This window comes from Manis javanica, chromosome 6 (assembly GCF_040802235.1).
Source record: "Manis javanica isolate MJ-LG chromosome 6, MJ_LKY, whole genome shotgun sequence".
NCBI classification, from domain to species: domain Eukaryota; kingdom Metazoa; phylum Chordata; class Mammalia; order Pholidota; family Manidae; genus Manis; species Manis javanica.
Window position 1 is genome coordinate 73545081 of NC_133161.1, and position 20672 is coordinate 73565752.

Here is a 20672-nt window from a genome sequence, read left to right on the forward strand (position 1 = left end):
GGGAAATATGAATATGTTTTGTTTCCAAAGATAGGTCAGTTATTTTTAATAGTCATATTGATTTTGAATGTGCTTGAATTACAAAAAATACTGTTTCTGTAGTGATACAATTACCTTAACTAATTTTTTCTATTACATATGATGTTGGTTTTTCTGTTATCTGTTTAGTTTTGTAAGAATTTCCTTTCTCTTAATAAATCCAAGACAACAGCCTACTCTAAATTTTTTTCTTTAATTATTCTCCATTTGCCAAAATTATCAAATAACTTTTGGAATGTGATCAGATTTCCTCTGCACTTGCTAAACAAAATAATTATTTTGTATATCTTTCTTTTCATTTAAACAATCCTACCTTTAGTAATTCTGTCTTTTGGATTTTACACATGCTTAAATAACAAAGTTTGGCTGTGCTAGGAGACTGTCATTTGTTTTCATTGACGCATGGGGAAAATGCACTTTAGGTGATATATTTTGTGAAAGAGTCTTGCCTGTAGTCATTATGACAAATGACATGGGAATTTTCTAGTGTTTTTTCCTTATTTAGTTAACCAGTAAGTATTTATTCATGATCTTTACATGCTCAGCATGTTACTTGTAGACCATTTTAGGTATTTTAAAAGAAATAAAGAAATATAAAATATGACTCCAGTCTTTAGAAGCTTGCAACTTAGCTATGAAAAGAAGACTAACAAATGAAGAATCAGAGATGCCAATGCCTAATTGAGCATTAAGAACTCCTAAAGAAGTTAGAGAAGATTTCACTGAGATTGTAGAATTTGAGCAAGACCTATAAAACTGGTAAAATGGAGGAGCTGAATAAGAATTTGTTGTTGTTGTTAAGAAAAAAGAATTAAAAAGGTAAATGTAGAAATTTGTCCATTTGGGGAGCAGTGAATGGATTAACCTCACTAAAGAGAATAAGGACAATAAGGAATAAGGGGAATAAGAAATTAGGCATGCTAACCAAATGGGAAAATAGTAAATGCTTTGAAAGTCTATCTACGGAGTGTAGATTTGAAAGTGATAGATGATAATGAATCCTCTTGTGCTGGAAAATGAAAAGATATGGGAATTTCTACAAGAGACTGATCATCAATACATGTGTCAGGTTAGAGTAGAAGCAGGGTCAATGTTAGGTAAGGAAATAGAGCAGCTAAAACATTGCTGTGTTAATCTAGGGAGGGCTTGGACTAGGGTAGTAGTAGTTGGAATGGACAGAATAAGGCAAGTTCTTCAAAGAGACTTTGAGGGAAGGAGCAATGAGCCTTAAAGAATGGCGATGCCTGTAGGTACCTTGAAAGGATGTAATATGATCACATAGGGAAGGAAATGAAGATTCACTAGTGTGGCCAGAGAAAAGATGAAAGTGGTAAGTGCATGACAGCCCCATCATACTAGAGCAAGGAAACCTGAGAGACGAGCTTAGAGAACACTCCACCCTGAGGAACCTAGAGGAGAACAGGAATGGGAAATTTATTTCTCATAAAATTTTATGAAGTTGCAAAATTTCATGAGTTTGTAACGTGGAACATTATAAGATATTGAAGAATATGTCTGAGTAAAAGCCAAGGTCATCAACTTAGCAAGAAGAGATCAGGGTAATCTTCAAGGAAATAGTCTATGGAATGGTACGCACTGAAGTAGATGGTAAAGAGAATAAGAAGAAGTTGTAGAAGTTAAAAAGAGGAAAGAAGTAGATCAAATATTTGAATGGGATGGTTGCAAATCCAGGGAGGAGCATCGGTGAGTAAGCAGACTAGATAGGCAGGAATAAAAGGATGTTAGCATGACTACTGCCTGAGGTAGCCCTCACTGATCTTCATTTCCTGCTCTTCACAGCCTTGCACACTTCCTTCTCACATGGAATGGTGCTGACTTGTGTAACAGTATAGTGTGCAAATAATGGTGTGTGACTTCTGTGCCTAAGTCATAAAAGACATGTGGCTCTGCCATGTTCTCTCATAGGTTGCTCCTGCTGGGGGAAGCCAACTGTCGTGTCACGATTAACACTTAAGCAGCTTGTCACGAGGAACTGCAGCTTCCTTCCAACAGTTGACACCAGGTTAGTGAACTATCTCAGAAACAGATCTCACAGGTCTAAGCAAGCCCTCAGATGTCTGCAGACCTGGCTGACATCCTGATGGCAGCCTCCTAAAAACCCTACATCAAAACCACCAGGTAAGACACATCTGAATTCCTGATCCACGGAAACTGATATAATCAATGTTTATCATTTTAAGATGCTAAGTTTTGGGATGATTTGTTATGTGATGCTGGATAGCTAATATAGATTTCTTTAGATATTTTCTTTTGTGTTTGTTCATCTTTCCTGTTTTGTTTTTCTTTTTGACTGGTAGAAAACTCAATATGTTTTTAAGGCCCTTATGGGTATTGGACTAGTTCAAGAGGATAGTATAAAAAAGAGAATTGCAGCACTAAGCTCTGAGCAGCTGGAAGATTCAGGGGCTAAAATAAAGCTGGGGAGATGATTTTTGAAAAGCATAAGTACCCCATTTTCAAAGTAATGGGAAGTTCAGAGTGGGAGTAGATTCCATTTCATCCTGAGACAGATACAAGAATGCCTGAAACAAGTCACATGAAGCCAGACCAATTTACTGGTTTCTTTATGTGTACATGACCCTAAGCATTCACATTTTTATCTGAATAGGCTAGTAGGTGATCTATTTACCCATACTTATACATTTTCTGTGGTGGTGCACTTTTTAAGATAGTGAAAACGTTAACGTCATTCCTCACAAAGGTCAGGAATCAGCTAAGTGATTAATTAAATGCATGTGTAACACTTCATAATGAAACAACTTTACTTCTGGCTATCTCCCTATTTTTTCTTCAGAGATTGCTTTTTTCTTTTTTTTTTTTTTTTACCCTTCTTTACTTATTATGACATCAGGGAGGTTTGTGCATGAACTCTATAGGTCTTCTTTACTATCCGAAGGTCAAATGGACTTTTGGACTTGTGGCTTTGTTCTAAAAGGTTTACTTGACTGTTAGTCTAATAAAGGGGTTTGAAGTGCAGTAGAGGTGCGATTGCCAGGATTTGGTTTGTGAACTGGTTTTGACCCTGTACAGGTTCTCAGATTCTGCTGTAAGCTCTTTGATATGTATCTTCAGGGAGGGAACATTCATTTTTTTTTATTGCATTAGTCAATATTGCTTGAATGTAATCCATTTGTGGGGCTCTACAAAGACCTCTAAAGACTGAAAAGATCAATGAGAAAGAATCTTCTTTCCTCCATTAGCTTGTAGTTGAATACCATGGCTATAAGCAAAAGTGGGCTGGGTGTCAGAGGAAAGATAGAGGAACAAGAGTGTGTGTATGCCCTGAATGTCTCATATGATTATTGCATATCTGAGTTCCAATAACCTTGCTCTTTGGGATGAGATGAAGAAATGAGAGTGTTTGTCAGCATTCTGACATATATTCACATGCAGCGCTTTGGCATATGAAATACGGTTACTGATGACCAAGATGGCCTTAACATTCCCCTCAGCTTGATTAAACTTTAGTTTTCTTCCTTATTATAGGCTCCTGATCTCCCTTTCCTTAGAGCATTTTCTTTAGAAACTCAAAATTATGCATTCTTTTTCTGTCCCTTTGAAATGTATGTTAATCTCCCAGCCTCTAGCCAATTTTACAATCTAGGAGATATTTTTCCTAAGGAATTGAGAACCATCTCTTTGAAATGTAAGCAACAAAAGAGCACCCCTACCTCCCAGTCTCTGGCAGAGAGTAGAAGACTAACTTTGGGTACCAAGTAGCAAACCCAGATGGCTTTTCACAGAGAAAAGCATGCGGGAACTCAGGAATAACCCCTGTTGCATTGACATACCCATTCCCTAAGTTCCTCCAGTGTCTTGCTAGCTCACTCAATTACTTAAAAATCCTGCATTTTGTTTCAGCAGAGTTGAGTTCAGTTTTTCTCTCCTATAGCAATAGCCTGAATAAGGTCTTCTTTGACTGCTTAGCTTTGGTGCAGATTTTGCTCTGGCACCGGAAATCCTGATGTCATTTGGCCTTGTACAACTTAATGAAGATAGAATTTAGAAAGGATCTCCTTAATCTAGCCTTTTTGATGTGATAAGAGACACAAATAAAATACCCAAATAAGGTATGGGGTAAGAATTTTCAGGGATCTGAAAACTGAATAGTGGACATTATTGCAAATTGATAAAAGACAGTTTATGCTTAGATGATGCTTGGACAACATGGTGGTTAGGGGTGTGGACCCCCTGTGCAATTGAAAATCTGCATATAACTTTTGATTCCCCCAAAACTTAACTACTAATAGCTACTAACAACTATTGTTGACTAGAAGCCTTACTGATGACATACAGTCAGTTAACATATATTTTGTATGTTACACATAGGCTATATATTATATACATTTTCCAGCATATTAATTGGAAACAACCCACATATAAATGGACTTGTGCAGTTAAATGGACTCCTGCTATTCCAGGGTGAATTGTAATAATTTTGTTGGGAAAAAAAAAAGCAATATTCACAGAAAGGTATATGATGAAGAATGAATGTGTCCCCTATTCCTCTTCCCTAGTCCCACTTCTCAGATATGGGTACTTTTAACTATTTGTTTTTAACTCTTGTTATTATGATAATGCAGTAATACACTTACATCAATGTTTCTTAATTTATCAACTGTTGGTATTATTTAACTATTTCCCGTAAAAGCTAAGGTAATTAATGCGTTTATATGCCTCCTTCTTCTCCCTGCTATACACACTCCTGGTTTTCTTATATGTTATTATAGAAAGAAGCTCTTTTCAGAGTTATTGTACTGAAACCTTTTGCACTTAATTTTTAAACCCCTTTTCTTGATCTAAGTCTCGATCTGACAAAGTAAAGATTAGTGGTTCTTAAACTTTAAAGCATTTGTCAAAATCACTTGGAGGGTTTGTTAAAACACAGGCTGTTAGGCCCCATGCCTAGATTGTGATTCAGCAGGTGTTGTTAAATTAAAATTTGTTAAGTAGAGCCCCCCCAGGGTGGGCTGTTGGGCTATCAGAGGTGAGACAACGCTCAACAAAAGACTACAAAGGAATTGAAATAGAGAAGTTTGTTACTTACAAGTCCTGGAAGAATACACGGTATGCCTGGAGCGACCACAAGGGGAGGTCGAGGCAGGGTGCTGGCAGAGAGAGCAGGCAGGACCCAGGCACATGCCCGTATTCGGGTCTGCAGTGGAGTGCTTTGGGAATCCTGGGCTGCTAGACTGGTCACTTCAAACTAAAAGCAGTAGGTTTTGGTAAGCTTCATGAGTATTTTTTATCTAAGGGGCACACAAGGGGAAGGCCCTGGGCAGCGGGGAGAATGCTTATCACAAGGGTGGTTGGGGAAGTCATATCAGGAATTTACCTTTATTGTGACCCTGTAGGCTGTTATTTAGGGCATCTCGTCGGAGAGGGACTAGTGTCGGTTCAAGGCCCCTGCAAGCCACCTAGCCCCACAAAATGGATGCCAGGCCACAGTACCATGGAATGGCTTACCTAAACAACAGCAGGTCTGGCGTCGGGCCTGAGAATGTGCATTTCTGGTAAGTTTCCAGGTGATGCTAATCGTCGTGCTTGTTTAGGGTCCACACTTGGAGAACTATTGCTTTAGGTAGTATTTATTGAGTCATCATTATAAAAGGTGAAGAAATTTGTGGATCTACCCTTCTCTTTCCTCTTCATTCTTCGAATTGCACATCAACTTCTGTCAGACCATTACTTTGACACTTGTTATTATAATTACACTTTCTTTTCTTTGCAGATAGCTGATTCAAAAATTTGAAAACCAATAAACAATATTTACAAAATAATAATTAGGTTAAATAGTGGTATTTGATACAGACAGAAGAAGCAGATATATAACAGGACCAAAATCATTAATGTTTTGAGCATCTCTTTGTCATTCATACCTTTTCATCTTCAACTATTGGCTCTGGCTTGGCCAATGGCATTTCTTTTCCTCCTCCATTTACTGCAGAGTGATTCAGGGTTGCCAGACTGGTTTAGGGGCCTTGTGATACAGAAACTGGAGGAAAGGAGAAGAGTCTTACAGTCGAGGGTGTGGGGAAGGCTGGGAAAGGGCTTGGGGGAAACTTTGGAGAGAAGGAACAAATAACTTAATATGTCAGGGAACTGGGTGGGAGAATTCACAGGGATTTGAGAAAGTGTTGTTGTCTCTATTGATCTTCTAAAGGGTACAAGAAATGCAAAGAAAGATTCTGACTGTGACATTTTTGGTACAGCTTTTTTTTCTTTCTTTTCTGTATGTCTCTTTTGTTGATGAAAAGGTCAAGTGATTTTTATCCTTTTATTTTTTCAAATCTTTAATAAACACAATTTACTGAAATTTAGCTTCTTTCTATATACACTACTCACAGGGAACTCTGAATTCCTTTTCTCATATTTTATTCTGAAACTCTTGAATGCATAGAGATGTAGATATTTTCTCTTAGAAATCACTTTTAGGAATGCATAAAACAGGAAATTGTAAGTGTAATAAGTTGGGTAGTTTAATAATTTTTCTTTAGGTCTCAGGGCCCTTGTATACACCTAAAAATTATTGAGAATCCCAAAGAACTTTTATGTGAGTTTTATCTATCAGCATTGTACTTTCCTAAAGGCAGCCATTGTATGTCAGAATGTAGTAAAATACTTTCATGTGTAATTCCCCCTATTTAAACAGAATATTTAAAAGATGTGTGCCAAAGAGTTAAGATAGCAATAATTTCTACTACTTTCAGGATATTTTTAAATTAAATTAGATTTCCTCCTTTATTTTTTTGGTACTTTCTCAGAGTATAGGGGTGAAAAATATGAGCACTGGTATTTCTTGGTACCATTTGATTCATGTGGATTTGCCAGCAGTGTTACCCATGATTGCTCTTGGACCATTAGTATACATTTCAATGTAGTGAAAGAAGGCAAATAAAAATTATGGAAGAAGGCAAATACAAATTTTTACATTAAAAATTGTGAAGATTATTTTTACCTTGCACACCCCTAAAAGGTCTCAGGGACCCCTTGAGAACTTCTGTGTTGAGGCATTCTCAAACTTTGCATTTAGAGTCTCATTCTTTTAGACTTGGGGTTTTTTATACCTGTCTTTTCCCAGAGAGAATTATACTTGCTTTCACCAATAGCATTAATAGCATAGCATTTGTTTAAAGGATGTGCCACTGCATATTTGGTAATTTTCCCCCATGCTTATGATATCCATCAGCATGTTTTGATATTGAAGTTTTCATGTGATTTTAAGAAAGTCTCAGCAGAAGGAATTCAGATAAGCAGGATGCATTTTCCTTATTCAGATAATTCCAGAGTTGTTTTTGTCTAGTTATGCCACTAGGAGGGAAAACTGAATTCATGCGTGTGCAAGCAATGTGGTATTAAATTGAATATGCTTTTTTACCTTTCAGGAGTATTTTATTGCTCTCCTCATACAGGTTTTTAATATTTCTAATCTTGCAAATATTTACCATCATGATGGGGTCCTCTATTTCATTATATCCTCTAGTTTATTTTGTGTTATGAGTTTATATATTCCTTCATAGATTTAATATCATATAGATATTAATGTTTTCTAAATTAATAAATTTAATGAAGTTTTAATCAAATTATCATTTAGTTTTTTCTCTCTTGGGATAAACATGCTGATTAGGTACTTCATTTGGCAAAACAAATAAGCAAGTACAACCATGGATTTCCTCATAAGAAGAGTAAGGTTATGTGGAATGAACTAGCTCTATCAGATATTAAAACATAAAAATTAAAACAGTGTATTATTAAAAGCTAAATAGACATTCAGACCAAGAGAAGATGATAAGAAAATGAAAAAATAGATCCTAATCCTCATGAAAATTTATTATAAAGTCAGCACATCAATTCAGTGAGTAGATGTATTAATTAATAAGTGATATTGGGATAACTGATTAAACATGGAGAAAAATGAAAAATTTCTTTCATTTTTATGCCATACTACAAGATAAATTTCAGTGGATCAGAAATGCAAATTTAAAAATGAAATGTACAAGTACTAGAAGGAAACCTGAGTATGTTGTTCTGTAACCTGGGAGTAGAGGAAACTTTAAGTGTGATTTGAAATAGAGAAGCAATACAGGAAAGACTGGTATATTTGACCACTTCAAAATAGCAGTAGACTCATGGTCACTGAGAAGTGACTAATGGTTACCATGGGGGAGGAGAATAAAGGGGAACAAGAATTCTCAATAATATAAGTTGGTCCCAGGGATAGCAGTACAGCATGGAGAATATAGCTAATGGTTCTATAACATCTTTCTATGTTGACAGATAGTAACTGTGCTAGGAGGGGTGAGGATTTAGTAATATGGGTAACTATTAAACTACTGCTGTATATTTGAAACCAATATAAAATTGCATATCAATGATACTTCAATAAGAAGAAAAAGAAAAAAAAATGAAAGGCAAAAAATTAAAAACAAAATAAAAGATAACTGATAAACTAGAAAAAATACTTGAAATTTCCCTCAGAAATAAAGAATTAATACGGTATGGAGGTTCTAAAAATAGAGAAGGGAAATTATTAAAGGAAAGAATGAGCAGTTCATAGAAATAGAAAGGCAGGCGACTCTTAAACATAGTAAATTTTTCAACTCTGTTCCCAGTAAGGGAAAGGCAAGTTGAAACTACAGTGAAATTCCATTTCTATCAGATTGGCAAAAATTCCAGTTTGACAACATTCTCTTTGATAAAGGTTGTGGGGTAACAGGTGCTCTTATATTTTGCAAGTGGAAATACCAACTGGTACAACTATTAGAATTGTAATGTCTAGTAAAATTATGTATGTCTTTAAGTTTTGATGTAGCAATTCTTCGGATTGGAATCTATCTCAAAGATACTCAGGCAAAAATGCAAAAAGATATTTGCATAGGACTATTCATTGTATAACTGTTTATTTTTCCAGTCCCCTGTGATGGATTTTTGGGTTTGAGACTATGTAAAAATCTATTACATTCATACAGTGGAGTTTTTTTCAGTTGTTAAAGAATGAGAAAATTCTCTATGTAATGTTATGGAGTAAAATAATAAGGTATAGACAATACATAGAGTATGTTATTGCTTATATCTGTCTATATGTTTAGATATATAAACATAAAAACATAACCGATATATAGAGAGGTATATATGTATATAAATGTATACATATGTATAAAATATAACTTTATTACATAAATTTTTATATTATATAAACAAGACATAATTTATATTATATAAAATATGTAAATACATATATGTGTATATGATGTGTATATCTTTGCTTATGTTAAAACAATACATGAATAATCAATAGTTTTAAAAGGTGAACAATATGTGGAGGGCACATAAATAGAAGCTAAACTGCTTTAAATATACTACATTTTATGTATTTGACTTTAAAACCATCTAAATGTGTTCGCATTCATTTTCTAAATGTGTGTAAAAATAAACAAAAAAAAGTATATAAAATCAAAAAAATAACTAACAGACCTTTGATTCCTTAAGATTGTGTAAATCATATAGAGAACTATTATAAGTGACTTTAAAGTTTAGTAAATTTACCATAGATCTTTAATAAATTATATTATAAGGAAAAAATATACTTAAAATTAAAAATTTTTTAAATTAATTGTACAAATCATTATAATATTGGGGTTAGTCTCTCAATAGTATAAAAGAACTAAGGAATATGTTAGTCATAAGGAACTAAAATTTTTCATAGTAAGGGAAAAGAGAAAATAATTTAAATTTGAATAGGGATTCTTCGTAGGAATTCACACTTCATGCTGCATTTTTCTTTTCTAAGAAATGCGTTTTTCCTTGTTTTGTCTACTGAAAGGCCTAGAAACTATAACAAACTCTATAGCAACAAACACCCACAGTACTCAGATTACCACCTCTAAACATCATTCCCTACCCTTTTAGGAACTGAAACTTCTTGGAGAAATGGCAGACTTGAATATAGAGCAAGAAAGCCATCAAAGAATTCTGTTTTCTTTTTTTTTTCTTTAAATTCTACTTAGGATATGTAAGATAAATTCTAACCAAAATAAGCAGGCGACGAGAGGCAACAACGGGCCAGGCAGTTAATATTTAAGTGCAATCCCGAGCGATGTTCATCAGCTTGGCTAGTCACAGGCTGGGGAAGTCGTGCCCAACAGGGCAGGAAGGGAGTTTTTAAGCGAACTGGGAAGGGAGGGGGAAGTGGGCTGTGCTAGGGGTATGTGGGAAAATTTTTATTGGCTCAGGGTTGGGTGATGGACAGCCAGAGGTCTTCTCCTTCAGGATGGAGGGGGTCTGCATCCGGTTTGTCCGCACATCACGGGACTAGAATCCAGGAAGAGCTGTTTGTTCCTTCTGCATAGGGCACTGACCTACTTGGTGCTGTCTCTGGCTGTCTGCACTGTCCTCGCCCTCCTCCCTCCAGTACCTCCAGCCTTACAGGATACATTGTGCTCCTTGGATATGTTGATTTATATTTTTCTGCCATTCCAGAAAATACTCAACCTTTAGCGTCTTCTTCATTCTTATCTTCTAGAATTCCAACAGATTTGATGTTCTCATTCTGTCCTCCATGTCTCTTAATCTCTTTCATATTTTTCATGTCTTTATCATATTTCATTCTGGATAAAGTACCTGTATTTTCTAGTTCACAGATTCCCTTTTCTACTGTATCTATCCTGCTGTTTTAAACATTCATTGCATTATTTATTTCCAAGTCATTTCTATAGCTTGAACTTTTTCAGTTTTGAGTTTTCATTTCTGACAGTTTATTAATATAAGCTTGTCTTTGTCATTTTCCCACTTTGTTCACAGAATCATTTCATGCATGAGTCTTTTGAATGGTGGGACTGACAATTCCATAGTCTTCAAGTCTTGTAGGTATTGATTTTTTATTTATCTGTTATTTCTTGTTTTTTGTTTTTTTCTGGATTTGACTTTCTTATATGTGCAGCCATCTTTGAAAAGTTATGCATGATTTTTATCTCTGAAAGTTGCTCTAGCCTACCCTAGAGGATCTTTGTGCTCCTTAAAGATTTTGGGTTCAGAGCAGTAGCCAAGACTTGGCTTCTCTCCCAAGAATTAATGCCCCCTAAACTGCATTGCTAAAACATCTCTTGGCCGCAGGACTTCCTCCCTGCTGCCGCCATCGTGGCCAGCCTGCTTTCTTATTCTCCCTTTCTACCTCTGAAGTACTGACTCCACTTTTTGCACAGTGTCCTCAGGGGCACAGTTGCTCCATTTGCCAGCTACCAAAGCCCCAGCTTTAGAGTGTTAGGACATCAGAGCTCTTCAGTTCCTGTTTCCTTACTTACATACACACTGTTGTTAGCCAATAGTCATTATTTTCTTCTGTAATTCCACAAAGTAGACACTATAATCATAATTATTATTTTACGTAGATATTGTCTTTTTAATATGTTATTTTTGCTCATTATTCTTGTATCTTATTAGATGTGACATATCTGAATCTGTCATGACTAAAAAGTGACTAATTTGAGGCATACAAAATATTTAAAAAGGTTTAGAAGACTCTGGGTCCTCATGCAGGTTATTGCTGCTTTAAACGTTCATGGAAATTTCCGTTTTGTATTTTAGTAAGTAAACAACAGCAAAACCTTCTTGCAGTGGGTCTGCAGGGGACAGAAAAACTGTGTGCTTCATGTAGAATTTTGTTCCATGCCAGGGGCCTCTCCCACAGACGTTTTGCAATGAGGAAATCATGGCCTATAGCTTGAGCCAGCAATTTACAGATTAGTGGACAAGAAGATTTATTGAACCAAACAGTGAAAAGGAAAAGCCATTTAATAATACGTAATGGAATAGTCAAACCAAAAAACTGTTGTCTCCCCTGGTTATACATAAATTGGTGCCTTATCATTTCTGTGCAGTAGTGCTGAACATTTTTAACTGGGAATTATGAGTAAAATCTCCGTAATACAGGCCTGAAAAAATATTGTTTTTGATCACATCTAATAAGCATTAAAAAAAGCCATTCCTCTGTTTTTTTGTTTGTTTGTTTGTTTTGTTTTTTCATTTTTATTCTGATTCTGTTAGAAACTCCCAGTCTGGTAACTCACTTTGCATATCAGGAGCAGATCCTAAGCAGCCTGGTGCAGGGGGCTGCCCCTCATATGAGGCATATTACTCTGTGTGGAGAAAATAAGAAATTGAAAATAAATACTTCAGCCTACACATTACCAGAGTTTGTTTTCTTTCAGAGAGACTGTGATTTTGGGGGTTCTTACTAAGGACTGTTGAGATTTGTTTGAGGGTGCTTTTGATTTGCTAGTCTCAATTGTACCCGAAAGGGGTAAATATTTTTCTATTGTTCACAGTTCCATTCTTCATTTCCTTCTCTTTTCTTACAGTCTCGTTTCAGAAATTGCTGTTGACAAGAAGTGATGTGTGTAGCATGAATCATCTGTCTGGGTCAGACTGCATGGGCATCAATAAGACTGTTGAGAATCAGCTTTTAACACTGCTTTATGATTGTGAAAAACTATAAATGGGAGACAGAATCCACAATTCTCATATCCTAGTTCTCTAGGTGTGAAAAAAAATACTATGTCTGGGACAACATCTCAAAAGGGGGTAGTGTTTGGGAGAGGAAATACTTTTCTTTTTGGTGGGCAAGTAGTTGTTAAAGCAATTTATTTAAATGTGAAAGTAAAGAAGCCCTATTTACACTTCAAGTTTATGGAGTAATTCATTCAAAAAAAAGCTATGGTAAAATAGAGAAGATAAAAAAGTGTTAAGAGGCAAAGGTATATGTAGAGTTTGAAGACTAAATAAATCCCCATTTTTGCCATCACTGAGGCGAATGGGATGTTATTACCACCACAGAAACCCCTGGAGGACACCCCTAACTTCCGTGCTCCTCTTGGCTTCCAAGAGGGCACCACTACTTTGAAATTCTGAATTCATTCTCACTTGTCCTTCTAATTTTATGAAAAACAAACTTACTATCCATTGACTAATACTTTGCTATCTCCTTTTTCCCTAAGCCCATTGAAACTGCCATTCTATTCTATGCTTCTATGAGTTTGACTACCTTAGACTTATCATATAAGTGATATTAAGCAGTATTTGTCCTTTTGTGTCTGGCTTATATTACTTAGCATCCATGTTGTCACAAATGGCAGGATTTCCTTCTTTCTTCTGGCTGAATAACATTCCATGGTATGTATATACCACATTTATGAAATCTGTTAATCTGCTGATAGATATTTAGGTTTCTCCCATGACTTGGCCATTGTGACTAGTGTTGCAGTGAACTTTGAGATCCTCATTTCAATTCTTTTGGATACATACCTAGCAGTGGGTTCCTGGATCATATGATAGTTCTATTTTTTAGTAGGCGGGAATATCTATACTATTTTCCATAGTGACTGTACCAGTTTACATTGCTATCAACAGTGTAAAAGGGTTCTCTTTTCTCCATAGCCTTTCCAACACACTTTTTTTTTGGATAATATACATCCTAACAGGTGTGAGATAATATCTCATTCTGATTTTGATTTACATTTCCCTGATATGTGATGTTGAGCACCATTTCACATGCCTGTTGGCCGTTTGCATGTTGTCTTTGTTGAAATGTCTGTTTAGTTCCTTTGCCAGTTTTTAGAATTGGTTGTTTTTCTGCTATTGAGTTGTACGAGGTCCCTATAGTTTGGATATTAACCCCTTATCAAATGTATGGCTTGCCAATATTTTCTCTTAATCTATAGGTTGCCTTTTCATTTTGTGTATTGTTTGCTTTGCCAGAAGCTTTTTATTGATGCAGTTCCACATGTCTGTTTTTGCTTTTGTTTCCTGTGCTGTTGGTGTCCTATCAAGTCATTGCTAAGGCCAGTATTAGGAAAATTTTGCCTAGGAGTTTTATGGTTTTAGATCTTATATTTAAATCCTTAATCCATTTTGTATAATTTTTGTATAATGTTGAGATAAGGGTCAAATTTGCTGTTTTGCATGTAGATATTCTGTTTTCCCAGATCCATATTGAAGGGATTATCCTTTCCGCATTGTGTATACATAGGGCCCTTGCAGAGGTCAATCGACTATGTATATGACCAGTTTTATTTCTGAGCTCTCTATTTTGTTCCATTGGCCTAAAAGTCTGTTTTTATGTCAGTACCATACTGCTTCGAATACTATAGTTTTGTAATAGATTTTGAAATGAGGTAATGTTATCCTTCCAGTTTTGTTCTTCTTGCTCAAAATTTCTTTGGCTATTCAAGATCTTTTGTGGTTCCATGTGAATCTTCTTCAGCTTTCTTGAAGTATAATTGCCAAAGTTGTGTATCTTTAAGGCATACAACTTGATATCTTGATATATATGTTATATGATGTATATTTATAAATTTATAAACATATACTTATGTATTTATAATATGTTTATTTTTTTAAAGAGACACAAAGTATATGTCACATCACCTCACAGAGTTACCATTTTAGTTCTCTCTCTCTGTTGTGGTGAGGCTTCTTAAGATTTACCCTCTTAGCAAATTTTAAGTTTGTAATACAGTATTGTTATCATACTGGTACATTAGTTCTCCCAATATTCTTCATCTTGCATTACTGAAACTTCATATTCTTTGACCAATTCTCCCCATTTCCTTGCCCCTCCCCTAGTTCCTTACATATTTTGAATATTAACCACTTATTGGATGTATGGTTTTCAAATATTTTCTCCCATTCCATGGGTTTCTATTTTATTTTGTTGTCTGTTCCTTTGCTTTGCAGAAGGTTTATTGTTTGATGGAGTCCTACCTGTTAAATTTGCCTTTTTGTCTGTACTTTTGGTTTCATATTTAAAAAATCATTGCCAAGACCAATGTTGAAAAGTTTGCCCCCTATTTATGATTTCAGGTCTAACCTTTAAATCTTTAATCCATTTTTTGAAGTGTATTTGTGTTTTGTCCCCATCTTTATTGATATACTGTTGACATAAAACATTGTGTAAGTTTAAGGTATACAGTGTGTTGAGTTGATACTGTTAAATATTGCAAAATGATTACCCCCATAGAATTAGCTAATACCTCCTTCATGTCACATAATTACCATTTCCTTTTTGTGGTGAGAACATTTGCAGTCTGCTCTCTCAGCAACTTTCAAGTACATAATACAGTATTATTAACTATGATCACCAGGCTGTGCATGATGTCTGTGGTGAGTTTCTCTGTTTTTACCTGACAGGATCACTCATATTCCCAGGTGATTTCCCATGTCCCAAGGGGATCTCTCTTAGAACTGCTTGCCAGGTTGGGATAGGGGTTATGCAGATAAAGTGAAGCCTTTTTCTTAAACTTCTTCTTTTTCTTAGATTTCAGGGCATTTTTTCCTCATTTCTATGCTCTGCTAATAGTGTAACCTCTCTTCCTGGATCCTGGAGCTTTCAGAAAGGAATTTTCATCTGTGGATAAACTATTAAATCAGCGTTTCCATGAGGAGAAGAAGACTGGGACTTCCTTTTCCACCATTCTGCTGATACCACTGTCCTGTTTAATATTAATCACAATTATAATACCTAACATTTGTTGACTCTTTACTGTGTGCAGATACAATGCATTACTTAATATAATCTTTGCAGCAAGCATATACTATTTTTGTCCCATTTAGCAGGGATAACTTGAGACTCAAGGTCATGTAGTCTTAGGCAGTAGAATGTAATTCTGACCCACACAGGACTTCAAAGCCAATAGTAGAAACCTGTCTATCAATTCTACCACTTCTGCAGTATCTCCAAAACACTAAGTGGCTAAGTGGAGGTGTACATTGCTTCTGGGTAGGGAAATAGTTCAAATATCTTGGAAAGCCAACTGATTATATCTCCAATCTTCATTGTTAGAACACACGTGCTTCCAAATGATTGCTTATTTATTAATAAAAGTAAGTTTTCTTTGCTGGCTTTATATATATTTAAAGAAATTGCAGTACTATTAAAAATGTAATTGGTGTTTCCCTCAAATGTTTTCGGAGGTCACAGAGTGTCAGGAAAGGGATTCAGAAATACTTTGATTCTGGCATTGAGAGCTTCTGGTTGTAAACTGCTTAATAGAACTGTTGATTAGTATATATTTTCATACTTTGAGGGAAGCTTCATATTCTAAAACAACTGAGATTACTATACAATGATTTCATTCTTTATTAATTCCATTAAGTAAAATTCTTTTATTTTAGATCACTATCTTTATAGACTATGAAGAGAGATTAAATGTTGAATGGAAACTTCCTATATGATGTGAGATTTATGTTTTTTAAAGTATTATTAAGAATGTACTGAAAAATAATATCATAACATAGTGAGTTTCTGAATTGGTTACCCCAAATAAAACTGGAACAGGTTGTTGATTAGTAATCTAAGAAATCATAGAGGATGTGAATGATTAATCTTTCTTGATGAATTCCCTCCAAAGAGAATCAACTAACATATTATTCAAAATTTAATTTAGAGCTTTTCCTCTTGCTTAAAAAATGCTTTTATATTTAAGATTTTTAATTATCTGAGTATGATTTTAATTCTAATGCATAGAATGCTATTTTTTTTTTTTAGACACTAACATTTTGTCTCAAATGAAACAGATAGCTGGACTCTGGTTTGTTTTCTAACCATTAGTCTAGGGAACTGAAGTGAGAAGAAACTATGCTGGTTCTGGCAGTTCTGGATTAACCAGTTAGTATCTGATGCTTGGGATTAAAACCAGTGAGCAAGTCCAGGACTCAACTACCTTTCTCTCACTGATAATCAGACACAGCCAAAGAAAGGGCCACCCAGCAATTGTGATTCACCATCACTACTGGACTGATTTAAGTCCAAACTACTACCCTGAAAGGGACATTGCCATGCACTCTGTATTGCCCCTCCACTGCTCCACTTCTTACTTGTTTGGTTTCTGTGCCATTGTCTGTCTGCTGGCTGCAGGGTCTCTCTCTGAGAGCCTTTTAAAAAAGTAATTATGTTTGATCTAGATTATCTTTTATGGATGCTTCTCAAATGTTTTGGTTCTTATCCCTTCAAGCAATACCTTTTAACAGTTATAAAGAAACCTTTTCATCTGTAACATTTCAATTGGCTTCAATACTTGCTCCTTAGAAGATGTATTTGTTTCTTTTTTATTGTGGAGCCACTTATTTAGGCAAATTATAGTAAACTCTGGAATTGAGTGTGAAACGAGCATTTTAAAGGTCTTTATATTTATTTTTGAAGACATTTTCCCAACTAGTTTTGTTAAATGTATGTCCTTACACTTTGAAGTAAAATATCATGAGTACTATCCTGCTGTTCTGAGGAAAAACAAGTGGTGCTCTTACATGCTTTTCTGAAAAGGACACATAGGTATAGTTATTTGTAGGAAAATGAAAGGAGAAAATAGAAACTATTGAGGCAGCAATGTTTAGATCTTTTAAATCTCGTGTCCCAACTTTTAGCATATGTCTTATGGGTTGTATCTATGATGTGGTGTCTGTTCTGTAGCATAATTGCGGATGGAAATACAGTTCTGGAAAGAGAGAACATCCATTGTAGTATTTCTTTGGGGGCATCCTTATTTGGTTGGCTTGAAGATGGTTGCCATGGATTTTCTCTCATTGTTGGCCAAGAAGGGGAAAGTAAGAAGAGCATTTTGAATTTAGTAAAATTTTTTGATGAAAGAAAAATACCTCTCTTGACAGAATGCTCTTTTTATCCTTAACTCAAAAAAAAGAATAGGTTTATTCATTTAGAACAAGCAGGGCACAAAACACAATGTTGATCTTTGACAGTAAGAGCAGTGAATAGTAAACTATATAGCTCGATTTCTTCTTGATTTGCACAAACAACCCTTTTTTCCTTGTGCATAATTATGTTAGAATATTAACTAATTTGTGCTGCCTGAGGGACTGTCTTCTGCTGGGGAGTGGAAAGGCTCCTTACAGATGGCAGAATGGGGATGTGTGTCATTTGTGCCATTCTTGTCATTTTATTTCCTTGAGTTGGTGAGAAGCTGCAAGTTTTCTGACTTCATCTAGAAGAATGGATTCTTAATATATACACTGAAAGAAACATCTCACAGCAGTTACGTTGAAGGGGAAATAAAGTCTGGAAGAAATTCCAGTACTATTTAGCTCGTGTGCATGTACACATGTACACACAACCAGCTGGCAGGATAAAAGCTATCACTGATTTTTTTCCTTTGGGGAAGAATTAGGAAACAATGCTTATAAAATATGACATGACATAAATATGGCTCTACTCTGTCTTATCACATTATTCTAGTCAAACATTTTACTCCTACACAAAAATTGTCAACAGAGCCTCTAAAGAACTAGACAGAGCAGTAGCACTGACTAAGAGGCAGACCCAGAAATACTAAAAATCCTGCAGAATGCAAGCATTTGGTTTGTGAATGTTTTTTTTTTTTCCATCAGAACTTCTGAAGGTGAATGGATTTTGTGTGAGTTTAGATTTTGAAAGAAAACCAACTGAAGACCAGAATTAGACACATGAGTCAAAAGAAGTTAGGGGGGGAGCAAATGTTTTGGAAAAAAGAGGAAAAATGTAAGTTATTTAAAAGGAGGCAAGAAAATAATGCTGTGAGAGTTTGGCTTGTATTCTCTGGGTTTCCAACTTCTTCATTTGTATTAAGAGCAGTTAAACATGGCGGGAGGGGGGTGATTGGAAGGCCCCACTGAGCACAGGCAATAAGGGGGTGCATTGTCTGTAGAGAATTTAAACAGACTAAAGTTCAGTTCCCTTTCTTTTGTTGTTTAATCACCATGCACAGGCAATAATGTTAAATGATAAAATACCCCTTACTGCAGGGAAAGGCCTCTTCTTGGGAGGCCAGTCCCTTCCCTGTATCTCATTTATATGCTCTCAGCAGTGGAAGCAGTGCTGAAGATTCATAATTTCACTGCTAAATTTTAAGAAATGAGAGCCAATGCCGTTCTACAATAATGATAAAAACTATGTCAAAAAAACAATAATAGGAAGTGTTTATTGAACAATTCTGATGCTCCAGGGATTATACATAAATAATTGCATTTCCCTTTACCACAATCACAAAGCTATTATTACTACATTTTTCATTTGAAGAATCTTTGAGAATTTAAGAAATTTGCTCAAAGTCATACTGGTATTGGAGAAATTGGAAAACTTAAGAAACTGCCTAGGTCTTATTGGTATAGGAGCTGAAATTCATGTCCAGGTCTGTTTGACTTTAAATCTTACACTGTTTTCCCTTATAAACACACTGCTTTCTACTAACTTTACTTTGTCATCTTTGAAAAATGCCATTTAACTTTGGCGACTTTGGTAATAAGTATATTATTTCTCTTCCTGCTCTTGTTTTTCTTTCATTTTTTCCATTCTCTTAAGAAGGACTTTCGTATTCTTTACCTCCTCTTGACTCCTTCATCAAGTCCCTCCTGCATGCCCTAAGCTAGGTGTGGCTTTCTTGACAGATCCTGTAAGGTGCCTGTGGCAGTGTGGGGACTAGACATGCAATGAATGCGTCAGTTTTTAACCGGTCCACTTGTGGGGGAAGCCAGTGATGAGAATGAGCCTCTGGATAGGATGTAACCTAGTTTCCTTCTGTTAATTGTGACTGTAACTTCAGTCACCAAGAGCACCTTACTGCTGAATTCCATTGGCACTTGTTACAGACTCCATGTTTGTGTCCTCCCCAAATTCATATGTTGAAAGCCTATTCCCTCATGTTACAGCTTTTGGAGATGGGGCCTTTGGGAGGCAATTAGGTCATGAGGGTGAAGCCCTCATGATGGGATTAGTGCTCTTATAGGAAGACATGAGAGAGCTTGCTTCTGTCTCTGCTCTCTGCCATGCGAGCACACAGCAAGGAGACAGACATCTGCAAATCGGGAGGAGGGCTTTCATCAGAGCCCTCACACTGAGCATGCTGGCACCTGGACCTCAGACCTCCCAGTTCCAGACCTGTGAGAAATAAGTTTCTGTTGTTTAAGCCACTCAGGCTTTGGTATTCTGTTCTGGCAGCCTGAACTAAGACACCCCCCAGTGGGATTCTGCTTGAATGGAGAATCAGCATTAAGGAGGATGGAGAAAGGTTGTCATAACTCTTTTTAAGACAATTTTTCTAGAGCAGTTTTAAGTTTACAACAAAACTGGGAGGAAGATACAGAGCCTCCCCATATATCTCCTGCCCCTACACGTGCACAGCCTCCCCCATGACCAACATCACTCACCAGAATGGTACAGTTTTTTAAAAGGATATTTCTCTTTTATTGTGGTAAAATATCCATAAAATAAAATGTACCATTTTTAAGAGGAGAATTTTGTGGGATTAAATACATTTACATTGTTGTGCCACCATATCACCACAATCCATCTCCAGAAGTCCTTTTCATTTTTTCCCAAACTAATATTCTGTATCCTGAATATAATAACTGAAATTATTAAACAACAATTCCTTACTACCGCTTTTCCCCAGCACCATTCTACTTTTTGTTTCTATGAATGTGACTTCTGTAGTTACTTTATATAAGTGGAATCATACAGTATTTGCCCTTTGATGACTGGCATAGTTGTTAGCATGATGTCATCATTCATCCATATTGTAGTATGTCAGAATTTTTAAGTTGAAATAATATTCCATTGTATGTATATAGCA

General features: G+C 35.8%; 1 long non-coding RNA gene across 1 annotated transcript in view; it reads left to right on the top strand.

Annotated features, from left to right (window-relative positions):
• Positions 1–1975: 1975 nt before the first annotated feature.
• Positions 1976–20672, top strand: part of LOC118972644 (uncharacterized) — a 237453-nt gene continuing 218756 nt past the window's right edge. The window contains exon 1 of the long non-coding RNA XR_005061701.2: positions 1976–2062. This is a non-coding gene — a long non-coding RNA (uncharacterized lncRNA). The remainder of the gene's footprint in view (positions 2063–20672) is intronic.